The 22,632-nt window shown below is 37.8% G+C and overlaps 1 protein-coding gene across 1 annotated transcript in view; it reads right to left on the minus strand.

Moving 5' to 3' along the window:
* The window catches only part of lrfn1 (leucine rich repeat and fibronectin type III domain containing 1), a 156,135-nt gene that overhangs the window by 38,677 nt on the left and 94,826 nt on the right, over positions 1-22,632 (minus strand). The window contains exon 2 of the mRNA XM_084420174.1: positions 13,940-14,027. The gene's annotated coding sequence lies outside the window, so the exon portion shown is untranslated. The remainder of the gene's footprint in view (positions 1-13,939; positions 14,028-22,632) is intronic.

Genomic DNA, 22,632 nt, shown 5'->3' on the forward strand with positions numbered 1-22,632 from the left:
CGATATACACCAAACTTTCCAGTCTTGTAACTAGTTATATTATGAAGACATTTACAGAGGGATTTGTAAATATATTATTCCTAGCCTGATTGATATAACATTTTATTCCAAAAAACCTGGCGAAAATCATTTTCTTAAGGCTATTGACAGTATATTCTGATTTACAGGATAACAAAAGTAGATATCCATAAACCCTCTGTAATTTTTTCCCCATCTAATATGTGAACACAATGAAAAAAGAATTTTGAACCTGGCTTTATCCAATACTCAGATTTCGGGTTTTTTTATATATATGCAAATCAGCACATATTTAATTAGATATTGCCTAATTTGCATATTTAAACATTAAATTAGATTTTTTCTCATCTTAATGTAGGTAATCAACTGGGAAAGTTTCATGGTGATATCTGCTAGTTAAAACTTTTACCCTATTCACCCGTAGTGTCTCGCCTTAATTTTGTACAATGCACTTGCAAAATCTGGAAAAATAAACAAACAACAACAACAACAAAAAAACTAAATCCAGCTTAGTTGTCAGAAAGGCACAAGGAATGTGATGAAGCTAGCCATAAAGCACTGTTTACACGGCGCTCACTCCGGCCCACAGGAATTGCATCACTAACACACAAGCAGACGCTCATCCATCTAGAAACGCAGCTCCACCTCTCTCTGTATTTGTGCAGTTTCCTGCGCTTCAGTTTGTGCGATCTGCTGTCATTGATGTCAGAGCTGTAATTAGGAGGAGTCGACAGCTGGTGAAGGAGACCGTAATCATGCATGACTCGCTGCACATTTAACACTTTTGTTTTGGGTTAGTTAGCACATGACATTTGGAAAGCGAGCCGGACCACCTCCTAAACATACAGAGTCAGCATTAACGCCAGCATGATGAAATACCACAGCAAGACTCAGCAATAGTGTGAAATAAAACCTGTTAAATGACACCAAGAAGTGAGACATCTCTAATGATGTTGGGTTTGGGTTTCTGAAGCACTCGAGCCCTTCTGAGGGAACGCTGGGCCGTGCGACGAGCAAACGCACTTCATCTGGACTGTGAACGCTGATCGCAGGATTCAGAAAGAAACGAAATGACTTAAATCAATATGAAATGGCATTCGCAACCCATTTGACCTCTGCAATCTGACATTTTTCAGAGTGAAACAGACTATTCAACACAGAGAAAATTGAAGGCCGAGACTTAATTGAATCCACTGGGACCTGATAAGACTGTGGAAAGTGTCTCTATACGGCTGGACGTTGGAGGGGAGAAAAACTTGATAATAACTGAATACCAAAATCAAGTGATTTCTGAAGGATCGTGTGACACTGAAGACTGGAGAAATGATGCTGAAATTTCAATCATAGGAATAAATGACATCTTACAATATATTTACATAGAAAACACTTATTTAAAATTTTAACGTCACATTTTTTTACTATATTTTTGAACAAATGAATGCAGCCTTGGTGAGACTCTTTCAAAAAGATTAAAAGTCTTAATTATTTTATACTTTTGAATGTTAGTGTATTTGAATGGGGAAGACATTAATACAAATAAAAATGCTTTGATTAATTAATAAATTAAAAAAGATGAAAAATGTTGATTAGATGAAAAATTAGAAAAGGTGCCTGAAATAAAATGTTTAAAGTCGGCATGAAACAGAAGTTGGCAAAAGTAGGGCGGGGCTTGATTTTATCTGCGGGGAATTGATTGGATGGTTGTGATTTGCTATTGGTGGATCTCATGTGAGTGACAGGTTAAAGCCCCGCCCTCATCATCAGAGAACAGAAGAGATGAAGATATTCTGACTCAAGATTACCAGGAACATGAATTTAAAACAATAATGTTGTGCAGAGATTAATCATTTATAACAAATGTGGCGATATTCCATAAAATAAGGGCAATTTTGATATGACTTAAAGGCGAAGTAAAAACATTACAAAACAACAAAAAATTTTTTTTAACAAATACTAGAATAACACTCACTCCTACAGCTGCCATTTTGAGCAGTACAATTTCTCCATTCATGGAGCATCTCGTCTTTCTTATTGTGTTCCTGGTAAGATGCAAGACATTAGTGAAATCAAGCTGTTTTTTTGTTTTTTTTGCTGAGATTTGTGGTGTTATTAATCTGTGGTTTTATTAATCTGTGGTGTTATTAATCTGTGGTGTTCGCATGACCGTCTGCCAGCCCACATGACATGACATGTGACGTGTGTTTCCATCAGGAAACCCCTCCTCACCTGTGATACCAGGACAACATCTCTAGTGTAGGGACATGCTGTGGATTGCATCACAAGAGTCACACCAGAAGACCTGTGTATAACCATCAGGGTTTGAAATGAACTTTTTCACTCACTGGCCAATTTGGCAACAACATTTTTAAGGTACCGGCCATTCAGAACTTCTACTAGCCCCAAAAAAAAAAAAAAAAAAAAAAAAAAAAAAGGGCAAAACAAATAAACCAGATTAACTATGTCACATCTTATATATTTATTTATTATAAAATTTGGATTTCATACATTAATTTCCTATTCAAACAAAATCCCGTCATCCAGCAATCTACTCCCTTCCCCTTTCATCCTAATCACCAAAAAATGTATTTTAGGTGGACAGATCAATACAGTATAAAGAATATCAAACACCACGCGGGACAAAAGAAACCTGTGGCCTCAGGATAAGACAGGGTCTTGGAAAACTGTAGGATGTTGGAAAATAACAATGTCTTTTCCGTTAACCAAATGCTCAAATGTTAGTTACCCCAGACAAGTATCTCCACATTATGTTTCTTTAATCTTGCTTCAATGCAACTGAACAAGCGCACTGTTATTTGAGTAGTGACGTGTGTGTTCAAGTAAGCCAGATATGAGCAGACTCTGTGCGATACACTGTATTTACACAAACACAAGCTTACACACAAACTTCCACAGCAAAGTGAGTAAACACAATAAGCAACCCGCCACATTGGCTAGTGATTCGACAGCGTATTTTTACTCGCTTTTGGCAGATGTTAATTTCAAACCTTGATAACTATCAAGATCAATGTTTATAATAAGAGCTTTTCAAGGCCAGTCTTTTGACAGTTTAGGGACGCAAGAGCTTCGCTCCAAACCCAAAGCAGAGAGTCTAGAAAAGAAGTCTGGTAAGTGACTGATTTGGGACGCTCTACTCAGGCAGTACGTCATAACGGCAACGCAAATATCACACGGGAGACTCGACTTATCATTGGTTACAATAGAGCAGGGCTATTCAAATCAAGCTCCAAGAGGTAATTGGATAGATGTCTCTATATTTAATTCCCAGCGGAGGTTCTACGTTTCCATTGGGGCAGCCATTGTACTTTGTAAAAGAAAAAATCCTAAACACTCAAAATAGTCATCAAAGATGGGCCCCGAGAGCCAAAGCAGTGATGTCTAAGATTTTTTTACCAATATTTCTCCCAACTGGATATTAATATAAAAAGGTAAGATCTGATGTTTTATCAGGCTATTATTATTATTAATATTATTTTTACATTAAACCCTATGTGTATGGCAAAAACTGGAAAAGAAAAGTATGGACCATTTTTAAATTTTGTTCAAAGTAATAAACTACTAAAAACAAAGACATAATCTAATAATAAAAACTCAGCATGAGCACAACAATATCTTACGTTTTTTTTTCTTCCCTTGCTATATCTTTACATAATTTTCCAAATAACAGTATAACATTGTTTATTATGAAATGCTACAGTATTAATATTCTGATTAATAATGTTAAATGTATGGGGAAAAAGGCGCCACACGTTAACTTGTCACAAACCTGGTTTAGTTAAACGGTCGGAATCATCTGTATGTGTATTATAAATAAATGTATTTGCTGCTCACCGTGTTTCTGCTTCTGTTGTTATAATAACCGTGTCATCTGCAGCTCTTAATGAGAATCTTTACGTCTTTAGCAGGAGAGAGACGCAACGCGCGAACAGCGGAAAGGGCTTGAATGAAGCATGTTTGGCTCTAGTTGAAAATATTAAAGGATGTAGCTGCGAAATATCATTACTGTCAACGACCCTGAGCGCTTGTGTTTTGACGGACTGCTCACTTATGTCTTGCATGGTCTGGAAGGAACCAAGCCAAACTTTGAAACTGTGAACTTTCAGTACAGGTCCAAAATATTAGGAATATTTTTAGCAGTGTAGCTAACTTGTCTTGAGTAAGCAGCTGAGTAGACTAGCACTGAATGCAAACATCTTGCTTATTCTAAACCCATCCAGCGCAGAGGGAGCAGTTTTGGAGTTGGTCTACAACAGACAAGTCAAGGTAAACAATATAAACTTGAACATTTGTCTTTCTGAACGGATCCATGATGATGATGATGTATTGAAGCGTCCATTGTAGCGCTTTGCATCACAATGCTCCATTCGCTTTGACGTGTTCATGACCTGTTCACTCTTTGAAGGTCTAATGCCGTGAGACTGGTTGAGCTGGAAAGTGATGGATGGATCTGAGCGGACGCTCTCAATGTTCTGATGGTGTCTGCGAGGCTCAAAGTTCACACTTTTGGAGGAGATAAACCCATGAATGGCATTTTAATAGAAGTCATCAAAACAAATGCAATGATTAGATGAAATTGTTTTGATCCGGAGACTTCCACAGAAGATTATACACATACATTTTACAATATTTCTACCACTTCTATTATTAATTGATATCAGAGAGAGTTTTTAACAAGAAACAAAAAGTGTTTATGAAAAACTATCCTAGCTTTAATGAGCAAGTCAGTAGGTGATAATTAGACATTTTTCTCATGCGTAGTTAATTCTGATTGTCTTGTAATGAAGATGAAGGATTTGAAACTGTGACCCCTGCAGGGCCAGACAGAAAGAGCCCTGCTATGAGCCTAATCAGGACACTGGAGTTAATCAGATACTGATTATTTCTGTCTTTTACTGCTGCTGGAATCTGTGTTTTCAACATTTGATGTGATTTGATTGATATAATTAACACAGAGTAACAAAAGTTGGTGCATTTGATAGACGGCTTAATTGACAGCAGCACACAACCATTAGTTTTTAAACATTCAACCCTTAGAAATTCACCATGGCAATCACAGTTTCTGCCATGCATATGCCAAATACTATAATTACTACAGTTACTATCACAAAACAGTTCAAACACATCTGCAAAATTGTTATCCTGCTAAGATTCCCCATTTTTACAAAAATATGGTCATTAGCACCAGGAAAGATGAACACATTCCCTGCAGAATTTCCACCTTTAAACTGCTTGGAGTTCAAATTTCTTTGGATCTGTCGTGGGATGCCCATGTTAAGAACATGGTTTCGAAGGTGCGTCCTAGAATCCACTATCTCTGTGTTGCTAAAAACACGGGTATCCCTTGTTCTCGAGTACGCTAGCCCAGTATGGGGTGGACTAGTTAGAGAGGGTCCAAAAACGTTGCTGTCAGATAATAGATGTACCAACTTCTACTGTCCCATCACTGAGTGAGAGGTGCGACGAGGCCACTATACGTACTTTTATGAAACTACACTGCATTGTTTCCTGTCTGTGGCTCCAACACCTACTTACGGCAGTGTAGGGAATTTGTTGTGCCCAGGAGTAAATAAAATAAAAAAACATGACCTTTCTTTTATTCCACGTGTTTTTTTTAAATGTTTTATAAATAACTTACATGGTTTTTGTTTGAAGCCTGATGTATTTCAAGTTTTTCTGTGCATCTGTTTTTTGTTTTGTTTTTAAATTATGTACATAAGGTTGTCTTGAGCATGTGTTTTGTTTGATACATTTCAGGGTTTTGTCCCTCAATATCCTGCCTTGTCAAACTCTGAATAAAACTAAACTAATTAAAAAAAAAATCAGTGTGTGATATGTACAGTATCGCCTATGATAATGTAGTAATTGCTGTTTAGATGATGTGGAAGCTTACATTATCGAGTATGTCACTTACTTGGCAAAAACAAACAAAAACATCTTGATAGTTCTCGCTCTCACTGCGTGATGCAGATTAATGCAGTTAGAATGAGATGAAATTCAATATACGAGGGAAAAATGCCTAGCAATAAAATACTAGCAATTCTTGAGTGAAAATTGTTTCTACATCATTTTTTTTAAGCTTGTCCAAAACAGGCCTCAACCAGACAACATACCAGTGTAACGGATGAGGTTTAGGGGTGAGCGCAACGGAGGCCAGCTAGTAAAGAGCTGTGTGGGTAAACCTCACTCCCCTGATCTCAAGAGAGGCGTGCTGGCGACTAACGCTAGAGGCTGCGGTCTTTAGCATCCTTGTTGGCATGCACATCTCTCATGAGGTTACATTGGTGCCGTGACCCGGATGGGAGTGAAGTTTAGGGGTGAGCGTAACGGAGGCCAGCTAGTAAGGAGCTGTTCAGGTAAACCTCACTCCCCTGATCTCAAGACAGGTGCGCTGGCGACTAATGCTAGAGGCTGCGGTCTTTAGCATCCTTGTTGGCACGCACATCTCTCATGATCTAACATTGGTGCCGTGACCCGGATGAGAGTGAAGTTTAGGGGTGAGCGCAACGGAGGCCAGCTAGTAAACAGCTGTGTGGGTAAACCTCACTCCCCTGATCTCAAGAGAGGCGCGCTGGCGACTAACGTTAGAGGCTGCGGTCTTTAGCATCCTTGTTGGCACGCACATCTCTCATGATCTAACATTGGTGCCGTGACCCGGATGAGAGTGAAGTTTAGGGGTGAGCGTAACGGAGGCCAGCTAGTAAGGAGCTGTGCAGGTAAACCTCACTCCCCTGATCTCAAGACAGGTGCGCTGGCAACTAATGCTAGAGGCTGCGGTCTTGTTAGCGTGCCCACCTTCTATGCTGGAAATCCGGGTTTGAATCCCGCTCGTCGCAGTGCAATCAGAACTGAATTGTTATCAAAAGAATCCCAGAAAATATTAAGATTTTTTTTTGTTTCAGTTTCTCACATCCCTGATCCGTTCCAAATAATCTGTTACTCCTCAAGGTCTCTTCATACTCGCACAGAACGACTGTGAGAGACTTGAGCTTTTATCTGCTCAAGCTCTCGGGGTGATGTGAGGATGTGAAGGGTCGATTATGGATACAGCAGCGGATCGGGGCTGCTTGAGATTTGATAGGAACAGTTCAGGTTCAGAGATAAGGAGTGTGGACACACACACAGCCACAGATAAACTATTGCACCACACACAGAAATAAAATCACCCAGCTGCCCTTTCACCAACACAAACGAGCCAGGAGAGACATAAATCTACAAACTTTAAAACACTTTAAAAGGTCTGTTGAGTTTTCTTTAGCGCTGGTGACATTTTTGAGTTCAAATATCCTGCTATTTAAGGGATAATAAATAGTAAAGAGAAGGTTTCTTTTCTGATACGGAAGGGGTTTGTTTTGCAATAAACACCAGCTGACAGTATGCTTTCATGGCAATTACTTAATGAACAGTGTTTCCAAGATTAGCTGTATAATCCTGTCAAATATGTTCAGGTACAAGCAGTAAAGCTCCTACATGTGATGCATAAATTTACTATTTATGTATTTGAATTGCATATTACATTTCCATGCATTTGGATTACAGTTTCAACATAAAAAAACGAATTAACTTGATGTGATGCCTATTTGTCCACTCTAAATCATTGAAACGAGTAAAGAAAATGGGTAAGAGAAGATGCCCTCAAAAAAAAATCATAACATAGTTTATTACTATTTTAATCTATTAAACTATTTTTGATTTGATTTGATTTAAATAATGATATTTTCAAAATGCATTTATTCAAATAGCTCAGAAGCAGCATAAATGTTCATTGTGAAAACATTTATTCCGTTAAAAAGTACATCTAGTTCAGTCATGAAACTCTAGAGGGCGCTGGCTGATGGTCCATTACATGCAATCTTCCGCATGGCACAAGCTGATTGGCTTCTCCTGATCCTGCAGCCATTGAGATGCTCGAGATGAATAGACTGGTTCAGTGTTTGCTGTAAGATAGTCCTGCAACGTCCTATCAGAGTTCCTCTGAACCCCTCCACCTCCCCAGCTCCACCTGCCTAGATCTGCTGTGGGATTTATATATGTCTATTCATGCAGCAGCAACAGCGTCAGCATCTTACATGCTCACAACAGCGTCTCTGTGCATCTGTTATCTTTCCTGTAGCTCAAACAGTAGAGCGTTGGCGCTTGCAATGCCAAGGTCATGGGTTCGATTCCCAGAGAAAACAAGAACTGATAAGAATGTAAATGTGTTCCTTGAAATGCAATGTAAGTCGCTTTGGATAAAAGTGTCTGCCAAATGCATAAATGTTAAATGTTAGCAGTAGCAAGCCTATACTTTCTCTCAACAGCAGCAGCGGATCTAGTCTGGCAAGACCAAATACATTAACATTGCCATATTCAATAACATGCTAAAGCTATTCCGAGAGTTGTCATGATTGAAATGTGGTTAAAATAATGTTAGCCGTGGAACAAGCAATATTCAATTAGTTAAAATGTATGAGATTGAAACAAATTGGATGTATTGATGATAAATATATAAACACATTCAGTTTATTAGCACTGTTAGAGACATTTTACCCGTTTCATTTATGCATGATGGACAAAAACTGCATCATATTGCATTCTGCATCAAACAAGTTTATTTGTTAAAATGGTGTGTGGAAATTTTATATGCAATTCAGATACATAAATCTTAATTTTAGGCATGAATATTTTGTTGAGTCCAGCATGTATACACTATATAAAACATCTTGTACAGCCTGTATAAGTACTAGTTTGTGTTCTGCTCTGGCAGTATTTGTGTCTAATGGAGCTGAATGTCCACAGTGTTGCAGTGAAAGGACTGAACATAACAAGTAAAACCTGACACAAAGAAAATGGACCCTCAGATTTAGAGTCTTGGCAGCGCAGCAGGAAAGCTTTTAGCCACAATATCAATCAAATCCCAGATCACTCATATTTATGAGGATTTGAGCACTTCACTCTGGGAGAACCGCATGTCTCTGGATGTTTCCTCATCTCTCACCAGCATACATAAGAGCAAGTCAACACACATTACTGAAACTTCACTAATGCACGTTTGACACGTTATTCAAACAACTGCTAGATAATGTTGCTCTAAACTTGACAGATAACTGACCAGTACACCTCATACTATTGTACCAGTAATTTAGAAATTTACCAGTTCTGAAATGTTGAGAAAACTAATAGTAAACTTAACATAAAAGATAAAACTCAACACATACAGTGTTGTTGAAGGAATACGACAGATATTTTACTAGTAAATGTCACACACACCATTATAGGCATACTAGTGAAGATGCACTACCAGTAAACTTGACTAATACTGTTGTAGAAATTTATCAGCAAATCTAAAAGATACTGGACCACTAAACTTGACATATAAATATGAACAAAATTTACAGATACTGTATCAGTAAAACTTTGATTACAATACTATTATATTACTATATTAATATTACATTACTAATTACAGTACTAATTATGCTACAAGTAAACCAGAATGATGCATACTGTTGAAGCAAAACGGCAGATACTGTACCAGTAAACTTCACACATACTAATATAGTAGACTACTAGTGAACTCAAAAGATGCTTTACCAGTAAATTTGATTTATACTGTTATAATACACTTAACTAATACTGCAATAAACTACCAGTAAACCCGAGAGATAACATCACTAAACGTAACTTTTCTCCAGAGCGGCTATATATATATAAATGAATTAAATTAAGAACTTTTTTTATAACAAAAATGAACAATCACTGAACTTACTTAAGCTAGACTATGACTATTTTCTTCTAGAGGCAAAAACAAACTCTGTTGCATTATTTTCCTGTTATCACTGTAAAGCTGCTTTGAAACAGTCAGTATTGTAAAAAGTGCTCTATAAATGAAGGTGACTTGACTTAACATGTACAGTTGAAACAAAATCATAGAAACTTCTAGCGCTCTTGTATAGTAGACTACTAGTGAACATACTGTACCAGTAAACTTGACTTTATATGGTTATAGTAAACTTGACTAATGCTGTTGTAGAAAACCACCAGTAAACCTAAATTATACTAGACAAACTTTAAAGATACCATACCGGTAATTTTCACTAAAGTAAACTTCTATTTTTGTGACAATGACTTCTGGCTTGTGAAGTTTGCATGTCTCTGACATCTATTAATGAATTTCATTATGAATGCACATACATGATTGTCTCCATAACCTCGATGAGCGAGTAAGCCGCAATATTCTAGAGAATAATCCCATGATCTTCAGCAATGAATAATACAATAACCTGTTATGGCTTGAAGTAGGTAATGAATACTTCATGATTGGTGCGGGAAGTTACAAACGTCTGTCTGCTTAAACATCATCCTCTGGCAGCGGCTGTTGCTTTGAAGGCATTAGCCACGATCGCTGATATCACAGGATAAAGACGCCCTGCCGATCTATAAAAAGCTAATGCAACACGTTTTGCCAAAGTAAAAGCAACTCTAGATCTTTTATTGATGAAGATTATTTGATGGAGTGTAATATCTGTTGGAGGAGGAGGATGAATCATCATCTTAAAGTGGATCTGGTATCCTCAGGGAAGCAGCCTGGACTTGATAAGCTTGTCACGTCAGCTGTAGATTTGCTTTAATTGGATCCTGCCAAAGTGAATTCTGATTGGTCAAACACAGCGGCTGGATAAACAAATCGTTTCTAAGCAACCAATCAACAAGTCATGTTGGTTTTATGTTTAACATAAATGCTATAGACTGCAACAGTGTCCGTCCACTAAATCAAGAGCGTTTTTTTTTTTTTTTTTCTATCCATTTCTCCCATTAGGATTTAAAAAAAAGTCTTTGTTAAAACATTGTAAGACATGAACCAAGCCAATCAGTTAAGGAGAATCATAACATTACAAACTTTGATTTAAGGCAAAAAGTATTTGAAAATCATACAAAAAGTTTTTGTACTACTTAACAGCTTTAGTGGGGGAAAGAACTACAATCTTATAAGCATTGTGAACAGCATAACCAAACGATGGAGAAATATAAACTATATATATATATATATATATATAAACATCTTAAGTTTATAGCAAAATATACATATATACAAGATATATATACTGTATATATACAAATATTTACGTATTTTGAGAGTGTGGTGAGATCGACTCGATTACATCATTCGCAGTGCATCATGGGATTGGGCGGAGCTAAAGAGATCTTTTAGCAAGTTTTGCCTTTTGCGACTATGATTGGTGGAATTTTCTGTACAGCATCATGGGTAATGTAGTTTTTTACCAGGTATTTCCACTGTTAAACACAATTATTTTAAAAATAAGCTGAAATAATGCAGACTTACGGCCGTAACAGAAGCAAATACCATCGATTAACAACCTTGTAGCTCACAGTCTTTATCCTTATACTTAGCTGTTATATTGTGATATATTAACACTTTTATGTCGCAGCTGTATATCCGATTGTTGTTACTCTGTTCATATCGTGATTAATGTGTTTGGAGGCGAGTGATGCCAGTGTAATTCACATGCATATGTTTAGCGCCATTTAATGTATGTATACTGAGGTGAATCTTTATGTTTACTGTATTCAGATATATTCTGATATATTTATGTTTATTTCAGACTAAACCACATTTTACCACTTCAGTTATGGCTAATGGCTGTATAATGCTGGACATTGACACATCCTGAAGAGATAACCAGTCAAACGGTCTTCTGTCTCCTGTCACACTTCTTGGAGAAACCTGGTTCTTCATGCCATTGCTTGCTTCTTTCAGAAATCTTGTCAAATAACCAAGTTGCACCCTGTTGTTCATCGTTCCGACAGACCCATGAACTCATAGCACAAACTCTGTGGTTGGGCGATGAGTCCTGCAGTTAAAGGCGTGTAACGCATTAGAGATAATGAGGTGGTCAGATATGATGTCACTGCTCCATCTAAACAGACCACAGAAACCACAGCTCAGAGCTTACTGGAAAACATCTCCTCTCTGCACAGACACACTCGAGTGCTGGAATGTGATTAGAGTGGATGAAGGATTGGGTGTAGAACATATAGTACATGCTGTCAGGTTCAGTGCAGCCAAAAATGAACAATTGGTCATCGTTTATTGGTCACCTGATGTTTCTTTTCTTCCCTGGGACTTGCACTGGTCAAGTTTGAGCTATGGGCTATTTGGCTTTTCATAACATGTTGCGTCATACTAATAGAAATACACTTTTAAAGCGTTAGTTCACCCAAATACGAAGATTCTGTCAGTAATTACTCTCCCTCATGTTGTTCCAACCCCGTAAGACTTTCGTTCATCTTCAGAACACAAATTAAGATATTTTTGATGAAATCTGAGAGCTGTCTCACTCCTCCATAGGCTTCTAGGTAATCGAAATCTGCCAGGCCAGAAAAGTTAGTAAAGACATCGTTACAATAGTCCAGCATCACACGCATCACACACATGACCAGCGTCGGCCAATAGTGAGCCTCCGTTCTAACGTACAACCCAGAAGCGCTGCGCTGATACACTACGTGACCTCACTCAGAGAAACACACAGAAGAAAATGAAGAGTTGAATAAAGTCGTTATTTTTGTTCGTTTTTGCGCACAAAAAGTATTCTCGCCGCTTGATAAACTTAAGGTTGAGCCACTGTAGTCACTTGGACTATTTTAACGATGTCTTTACTAACTCTTCTGGGCTGGCAGATATCGATTACCTAGCAGCCTATGGAGGAGTGAGCCAGCTCTCAGATTTCATCAAAAATATCTTAATTTGTGTTCTGAAGATGAACGAAGGTCTTACGGGGTTGAACAACATGAGGGAGAGTAATTACTGACAGAATTTTCATTTTTTGGTGAACTAACCCTTTAAGTCCGTAGATTTCAATTACAATACACATCTTTGAAGGCTTCAGCAGCACTTGCATGTACCAGAACTTACAGTTGTATTCCTATCTAGAAGGTTTTTACTGAGGGGTTTGTTCATATTTCATTTGCCTGATATATTTAACATTTTATTCCTAAAAACATGGTGGAAACTTATTTTTTTTTCCAAGCTGTTGACAGTATTTTCTGATTTATGGAGTTATAAAAGGAGAAATCCTAAACTTGGATTTATCCAATGTTCAGATTTATGCTCTGGAATTATATGCAAAATAATGCATATTTAATTAGATAATGCATAATTTGCATTTTTAAACATAACATTTAAGAAAACTTGCAATACAAAAAAAAAATTGTGCACTTCCTTATGTAATCACTCAACTGAGGAAGTACGGTGATATCTATTATTATTTGTTTTTTTTTTTTATTCACCTGGGGTGTCTTGTATTAAAATGACAATAAGCACCATAAAAGTATAATAAAATGTGCATAGGACTTGGGCGCTATGTTGAAAAGTCTTCTGTAGCCACAGGAAAGCTTTATATGATGAATTCGACTGATGGGTTTAGTTGTTTTTCCCCTTTGCTTTTGCTAATATTAGCTATAATTGAATATGATGAGATATGAGAGCTTCAGGAATAGCTTAGGAAAAAGTCTTTTGTATATTATTGTTTGACTGACTTTATTCACCCAGAAAGAACAGCTTGTTTGTGTTGCATGGAGAACAAAACAACATGAGGAAGAGTAAAGGATGGCTGGAAGTCAATGGTTTGACCACATTATTTGATGTTTTTCTGCTGTATTCGATTGTCAGGGGACGAGACCGTCTTCACTAACTGTGTGTGTGTGTGTGTGTGTGTGTGTGTGTGTGTGTGTGTGTGTGTGTGTGTGTGTGTGTGTGTGTGTGTATAAAAGCATACAGTGTTGTCCCTTCTGTCTGCATGTATCAATCCATTATTTCAGGGGACCTGCCAGCAGATGTTCCCGTTCACCATGATCTGCAGAGCTTCGAGAACCGCAGCGAGAGGGAGGAAACCAGTGACACACTCACCAGATATGAAGTTTGTTCCAGTGTCAGTCATCTCAAAAGGGCATAGCTTGTCTTTTCAAGGGCTTCTGGGAAACTGCAGTAATGCCACCTGTAGCCATGACAACAGAGAGAGAGAGAGAGAGATGCTTGTTTTATGATCCATAGAGAAATAAATAACACAGAGAAATGCAGATTCCATCATCACATTCATTTTATAGCGTTATATACTATTATTGTCTCATTCGTGTCTATTTTTTATTTTGGCCAAGGTATTTTAACACAAATATCTGAGAGCATGTCACTGAAACACAAGCGCACACTGAAAGAGCAGCACACATCAGCAGTCAGTATTAAGCAGTGGTGTTGTCGCACATCACTGACTATATTATGAGCTTTTTCACACATTCATCATTGTGAAGTGTTTATATAACAACTAAAAATAATGCTAAGTGCAATAACTGGAGCTCCAGAGAAACAGGCATATCAACTCTATTCATATTTCATCAGCACAGAAGAGACCAAAGAGAATATCATGAAAAATTAACGGCATTATGACAGTGAGTTTGAACCCACTGCTTGAGTTCAGAAACACATCTTCATGGATTATTATGAGTTGTGTTTGTGAAGTCAAATAGTAGTAGTTACAAACAATTAGCGATCATTTTGACTCGGTCCAGTAAACAAACACCCACATCACGCTAAACTCCACTCACATTTCCTCCAGAAAGATCTAGTTGTTATTCAATTCGTGACTGATTCCTCTCAGCGGCGCGGTGAGAATCAATAACTGTTTTCTGATATGAGTTGTGATCGTGTCCTTCAGTGGCGCTCGAGCGCTAGACACCTGATAGGAAATCTCCCAGCAATTTCTATGCAACAAGAAGAACAACTCTTAAATGTAAGGTTGCTCTCTGTATCTCTCAGATTTTACAGAGACAAGATCTCATGCTGCCCATAGGCCGCATTTCTGAGCAACATTCACGCGCATGTGAAGTCTACTAGGATACCAGAATCTACGGCAGCATTAATCTATCTTTCAAGAAGAAGACAATCCCAGAGTGCATAGCAATATAGTGCTTACTAAGCTATTTGAAGCAAATATTAACACACACATATACTTTACATCTACATAGACATACATAATAATGCATATTTTTTATGTTTTTGAAAGTCTCTTCTGCTCACCAAGGCTGAATTTATATGATAAAAATACAGTAAAAACACAAATATTGTGAAATATTATTAAAAATGTAAACAGCTGTCAACATCATTACTCCAGTCTTCAGTGTCACATGATCCTTCAGAAATCATTCTAATATGATGATTTGATGATCAAGAAACATTTCTGATTATTATCAGTGTTGAAAACAGTTAGTTCCCTCAGATGGTCCCTCAGAAGACAGCTGCCCGTGTCTCGCGTGATGCTTTGCAATGACCCTGTTTTGTCCGAACAGCTCCTCTTTCTCTATTTTCTCCTCTGACACTCATTTGCAATTCAGTGCATATGCTGAGAGCATCCATTCATCCACCCCATGCAAAATGCATAAGTGTGGTTCTTCTCAAGTGATGTTTAGTGTATTTACCCTGGACGCTGAATGTGTCGGAATCACTCAACCCGAGTCTTAATAACAGACCCTGCAGAAGACTGAGACGCTCGGAGAAACAGGAGGTTTGATTCTACACAAGCCGAGCGCTGAATGTGTCTTTAGATGGGTGGATCTTCGAATGCGAAAGTTCAGATTCTTGATAAAGATCAGCATGTGGCGTGTGCAATATAACCTTCCTTTTCAAGGGTAACTCTCACCAAAATGCAACCTAGAGTCTTTTTGTGAATCTACCCGAGGCAAACTTTCATTTAAAAGCATAATTAGGATGGAAACGCCACTTTTAAGATTGACCGTATTTTCGTTTTTGGTCAAATTGCCTTGTGAATGGGAGTGAATGGGGCACGACTATGATAGCATCAAATAACGCTATTTTTAAAATACTAAGAAGGCTCGACACAACATGAAACTGCGCTGGAAGTATCACCAGGGGCTCTACACATGAACTCCAGCATTGAGAACATTGTTTGTGTTCACAGAGTTTACTAAAAAGAAAGATTTTGAACAACTCACTATAAATGTGTCCGCCGGCATTTTGACAGTCAAAAATAGTCGATCTCCGAATGCAACGTAACAGGGAGGAGAGTAAAGATGGAAAGCTCCTAAAGCTTAGTTCAATATAAATTCACAGATAATTTGTTGTTTTGTCGTAAGTGAAAATCAATATTGACCTTGTATTTGAAAAAGGATCCTCATATAAGAAGCAATACTAAAATTCAGAGTCAGTTCATGCGCATTCAGAGATCGACTGTTTTTGACTGTCAAAATGCCGGCGGACACAGCTACGAAACGAAAATACGGTCAATCTTAAAAGTGGCGTTTCCATTCTAATTATGCTTTTAAATGAAAGTTTGCCTCGGGTAGATTAACAAAAAGACCCTAGGTTGCATTTTGGCGAGAGTTATGCTTTCAAATGCAAGCATAAGACTACAAAGAATCTTTACGAAATCATGACAGATGAAGGACACTTAAAGTCAGCATGAAGCAGAACAGAATGTTAGTTATTCATAGATGCTATTAAAAAAACATTTATTTACACCGTTCAAAAGTTTGTGGTAGATATGATTAAAAAAACAATACTTTTACTCAGCAAAGATGCATTAAATTAATAAAATTGACATTTAAAACGTTACAAAATATTATATTCTCTGTGCAAGCTGAATTTCAATTTGATTGACTGGAAAACTTCTTTGCTCAGAACTTGTGAGGCTGCCAAATGTAAATGTCAATGCTAATATCACTGTTTCTTACTGACTGTATGATCAATCTGTGTGGTGTCAGAAACACACACACCCACACACACACACACACACACACACACCTCTCTGGAACACCGAGATAACATGCAGTCAAACAGAACAAGCCACTATTTTCTCTGTAAATGCTGTTGCTGTGATGATCAAAGTGAGCTCTTCATGCTCTCCTGTGCTGTTTGTGCTTTTCTCCTCCTCAAACACGTCGCTCTCTATTCCTCTCTTCATCACTTCAAGCCACCACATTATTCTCTCTTATCCAGGTCTCATAATGAGGGCCAAATCTCCCCTCGTGTTTGCGGTTTTAAAATCTCCCTAGAGCTGCACTTTACCGTCAGGACGCTTTCAAATCCCCTTCTGCAGGATTAGGGTGAGGATCCCTGTGATTTGGAAAGTAAAAAATGAAAACGTGACCTTCCATACTGAAATGTGAAGATACAGCTGCGAGCAGCAATTACGGGGCCATCGGCGCAGTCACTGCAACCCCGGCACAATCGTAAGCTTCAGATGCCGGCAGAAATATGATTTTAGGATAATCGCTTCAAAGGTTAGGAGCAGATTTAACTTTTGACCAGCACAGCTCATCGGGACCCTCGGGGTCGACTTCAAAGCAAAGCCAAAAAAACACAGACAAGATGCAGATGACCTGATCTTTGTGTGTAAGGGCAATGGGGTTCACTGCACTCAGAATGAACAAATGGATCTAAATAGAGCAGAAGCATGACATTAAATCCTTTTTACAGTTTATCCACCACTAGGTGCTACTGAACTTTTCATTCCAGCCTGCATTTCAGCAAGATGTTCAGCAAGAAGTCTCTTCTGCTCACCAAAGCTGCATTCATTTGAATATCATAATCGTCCTAATTGCATCTTTAACGGTTCGCTCCGTCGCTTAAGTTAAGTGCACCCTGTCACCGGTTAAACTGCCCTGTCAATCATCTTGTCACAGTTAAAATCCTCCACATTCAGTTTCATTTAATTTTCTACCGTATCAGAAAGAAACGTGGAGACATGCGAAGACTCTAATGTGTTTGCATAATGATGCATTCAAAAGTTAATGTCCAAACGGACCTTTAAAAAAGTTGATGAAAAAGAATGTGGATAACATTGAATAAATATCTTTTTGTCAGATTAGATACTGATTATTAATCACTCAAACCCCTTTATTCTAAACTTCTCTACTTAACCGTCGGTCTCGCATATCCGCCATGTTTGTAGTTTCTTGACACGGTTCATTTGTTTGTAGTTCTAATCGAATCCTTGTCCAATGCACAATGGGTTGTGGGAAATATTAGCCGTTATGGATCTGCACTTCGGATTCTAACCGGAAACAGAAGACCATCCGGGAATCTTTGGAATACTCGTTTCAACATACTAAGGTTTGGGACACACTCCCTGTATTTATACACACATTCTGATTTATTCTAATAATATTTCGGACAGATAATATGCTGTGGCGAGCAGGACGAGACGTGATGAATGATGAGTGACACCTGCGTCTCGTATCTCACACGGAGGAGCGACGACAGTGAAGATCGAGAGAGGACCAGGCCTGGATTTATGTTGTGTTTTGTTTGTTTTATTATATGTGACTGCACTCGTCCGTGAGGGGCTGTTGTCTTTACTTTCATTTTGTATTTGTTTATTTATTTTATTATTAAAGTTGTTAAATGTTCGCTGGTTCCTGCCTCCTTCTTCCCACAACATCTAACCTTGCTACACATGCAAATTGCGACACCGCATCAGTGTTCTTATGACTGTACAAGAAAATAAGCCTTTAAAAATGCTATTTGAGCATAAGAAACAGCATTTATGGGGCAGTTCATGTTAGATTTAGGTGCTGATTTGAAATATGTTGTTTAAATGTGAGCATGAGATTTTAAGATTCCCCCATTTAAGTAGAAAGGACACCCACCGAGTGAACAGACTTTCTAACAGATCTGGGGGCTCGTCCGGGATATTCCCAAGAAACACAAGACCGAAAATCATTCTCCATCACAGGTAAGTTGTTTTTAATGTTTTCCCGAGGTGGTCCCTGGTGATTCCAGGAAGATTTGTCTGCAAGGTTGCTGTTTAAATGCACAGTAACCTGAAAAATATATTGGAGTAGTCATTCCCTCCGGCATGAGGAAAATCCGTGTAGATCCGCTCTGACGATAACAAAGAGTTGAACCAAGTATCCTACATTGTTGTAATTTACATTACATGTATAGTTCAGTTATTTTGCCATTTTAATCCAATTTTGTGTCAAACATCTGAAATTTTGGATGTCCAATTAACAAATCAACAAGTGAAATAAAATCCAGTTCATTACTCACACAAGAAATGGAAGGCGAAGTTTACCACATTGCATTGAGTAATACAGTACCCAGTGCAGCGATCTCCCCTGCATACTACACATTATATCAAAAGTCATACAGACTTTCTATGCATACAGAAAGTAAACACATTTTGCACAGTATGCATACTGCATAGCCAGTGTATCACTCAGAGGCTCCGCCCACCATGACCTCTTCAACTGTGAAATCTGCTGACATAAAAAAAAAAGAAAAGAGCTACAATCATATTCTTCACACTAAGCGCATTAAACATGGGGTGCGTCTCAATCAGCTCCCTAAATCGTGAGTCAGTATGTCGTATACATGAATTCGGGACCCTGGACCTCTACACATTGGGACATTCTGCCAACATGACAACATCACTAATAATCATGCTAATGATTTTATTCACATAAACATTGATCAGCGAACATAAACAGAAAGTCACCCCCTACTTGCTTAAACATGTAAAAACAAACCTCATTGGTTCGCATGCCTCTGTGACCAAATTTGGTGCTGTAGACATTGTTCGGTGATCAATGTGTAAATGCATATAGTAAATAATTTTTACAGTTTATCCACCACTAGGTGGTGCTGTACTTAAAATGCACAACCCTCTGATCAGTGCCTGGACAACTGAACTAGAGATGCAGACAAACATGCACTCGCATGTGCAGCTTTAGCTTGTCTAACGTGTATTTTATCGTCTCTGTGTTGTTGTAATGACTCTATAAGTTGGAAGGCGGATCACAGCTCACAGACGTGAGCTCACATGCACATTGCTCATAATTCATTGAGTGCCACTTCACACAGAAACACTCCATCCACGGACAACAGGCTCATTAGTGCTGGTACACGTCCACTTCCAACTCCTGACTTTACACCGTGACGGCTCTTTGTTCTTCTCTCGTCTCCGCATCAGGCAGGTTTTAATATTCCTGACCATTCGCCACAGTACGACCCATATGAATGTTTTATTTTGCAGGGAGCAGATTTAAAGCGTGTAACATTAATGGCAGAATAATCGGTCACTGATCTGCGAGAGTGTCATTCAAATGAATGTTTATTACCCAGGCAGACATCAATTTGTACGAAGGTGACCGGCTGTTATTTTCAAATCTGAGTCAGAATATTTCAGCATGCTCTCTTTCTGTATGCTGGATGGCGATATTAAAACAAACTCACATAAAATATAATTATAAATAAACTTCTAGGCCCTCAGCAGCCTGACCTTAGACCATTTGATGTCCATTTCTAAAGAGTAAGGTCAGAAATTTTGTAGCTGGTGAATCGCCCTGTGAAATTAGGTGAAATAACTTATCTTGCACATTAACAACTAGGATCTTCATTTACATGAAATATCAATATATTTACATATAAATTTTGGACAAAGTTAGACTTAGAATGTTTTCAAAAGTTATCAGTTATCAAAAAGCCTTAAATCTCTTGACCAAAAGGTGGCACTGTGTTTACATTTCCCAGGCTCCTTCAGAACATGCTGACGATGACCCCTACCATTTTTTGTGCAATGTCAAATTGTTTAAAATATATTGCAATGTATGACAAATTTCGAAATGGGGGACCGATGGTTAGTCCGATCCTGGCAAATCCACACATTCGACATAACACAGGGAATTACCAAGACACCAAGACTGTGAATTTCTGGCAATCTGTTCAAAAGTTATGAGCAAAAATAGCCCTTTTCAGATCTCATGACCTGTAGGTGGTGCTAATCCCATATTTGGCATTTACCCTCAGATCATTGCTTCGATGAAGCAAACCAAGTTTTGTTTTGATTGATCAAAGTTTTGCAGAGATACAACCTCTGAACCAATTTTGGATTGACATTAAGTTTGCGTCGCCACAACTTTTAAACAAAATTCTGTTGGTCGGAAGATAATTTGAGCCAATTTTCATACAAATTGGACAAAATTTGAAGGAATTACAAATACTGTATTTTTCAAAACGACAACTACTATATTAATGTAGGATGTTGAATGTGATCGGCGTGAAGATATTTCATGTTTCTAGATCAAAGGGTTCAAAAGTTATAAACATTTCAATAGTGGATTTTTGAACTTGCGGTGGCGCTATAGAGTTGGTCCTAGAAACCCCAACGATTGTCAGATCACTACTCATTACCCTCACTACAAGTGTGCCAAATTGAATCATTTCCCTCCTTACGGTTCATAAGGCTGCCATAGACTCCCATTGGGGAGGAGGAAGAAGATTAATAAAGTAAATGTGCCATCCTGTACAGGGTTTGAAAAGGAAATTCAAAGATTCGTTTTATTTCCTGTACAGGATGGCCCCATTTTTTCAATTGGGTTTTAAACCGGCTCACTGAAATAAATCCGAATGGCTATTTTTAGAAAGTTACTTCCAAACAGTGTAGAAGATCCAGAGAGCGATTCAATATTGTAGAGTTAAAGGTGCTGGAATCTCATTAATGGTTAATTGCAGGATGTTTTTTTCCCCCATAAATACAACATCTGCATAAATGTACTGCGGCCGGTTAGTTGATTGAGTGTGACCTGTTTTTACCAGCCTCCAATGAAAATGAAAATGTGCAATGAAAATGTATTAAATAATTAGGATTTTTTTTTTTCTTAAAAAAGGTATACAAGGAGACTTTTACAAGCAAAATTATTTAATAAATAAAATATTTAAATGAAATATTTCTGCTTTCAATTTTAAATAATTATGGAATCTTGTATATTCTAAACATCAAATTAATTGACAGATACAATTTATTTTGTTAATTGAAATACCAATAATAAACAGAAAAAAATATATATGTTCTGCATAATGTTGGACTTTTAATTATAAACAAGCCCAAAATATACCGGGACTCTTATTTAAATAGTCAAAATTCATCAACAACGTCATAAGCAATCGTTTGACATAAATGCGCAGTATCGCGAGTCAGTAGAACATGGAACAGCTCCACGTTTGACTTTGAACTTTCAGTGCTCAAATTTATTTAATTAAATCATCGCCAATAATCACATTAAACCATAACGCAATTCCTGTTTTCCAGCCTGAAATTTAAGACTTCTTAAAATGATAACTAAATGTTTGTGTTATTCCATTTAAGATATTTAAAACTTTTCTATTATAAAAGTTGTATTTGATAAAACTGACTTTTTATTTGCACACATATCTATAACCGTTCGCACTGCTGAGCCCTGTGAACCACCGTGAGGCTGCAGAGTGTGTGTGTGGCTTCAGTCTGCTGTTTGGCAGTGGCTAAATTACGACACAAAATCTTGGTTCATCCTCATAGTTCTTCTTGGACGAATGTCAGATTTACAAAGATCCTGTTTGGAAAGATAAACACTGAGGCTGGCTCAAGAAAATCAGCCACAGTGTTCGTGTAAAGAGCATTTTCTGCTGAGGATTACGCTTCACAATTGCTTAATTCCCTAAAGATGCTTTTGTAATTTCCTGTAGATTATGTGTGTAATCTCTCCACAGGATTATGATATGTTCCCGTGATGCTGAAGTCACGATGCTTGAACCGGTTTTAACTCAGACTC

This window comes from Rutilus rutilus (genome assembly GCF_951802725.1).
Source record: "Rutilus rutilus genome assembly, chromosome: 9".
In the NCBI taxonomy this organism is placed as follows: Eukaryota; Metazoa; Chordata; class Actinopteri; order Cypriniformes; family Leuciscidae; genus Rutilus; species Rutilus rutilus.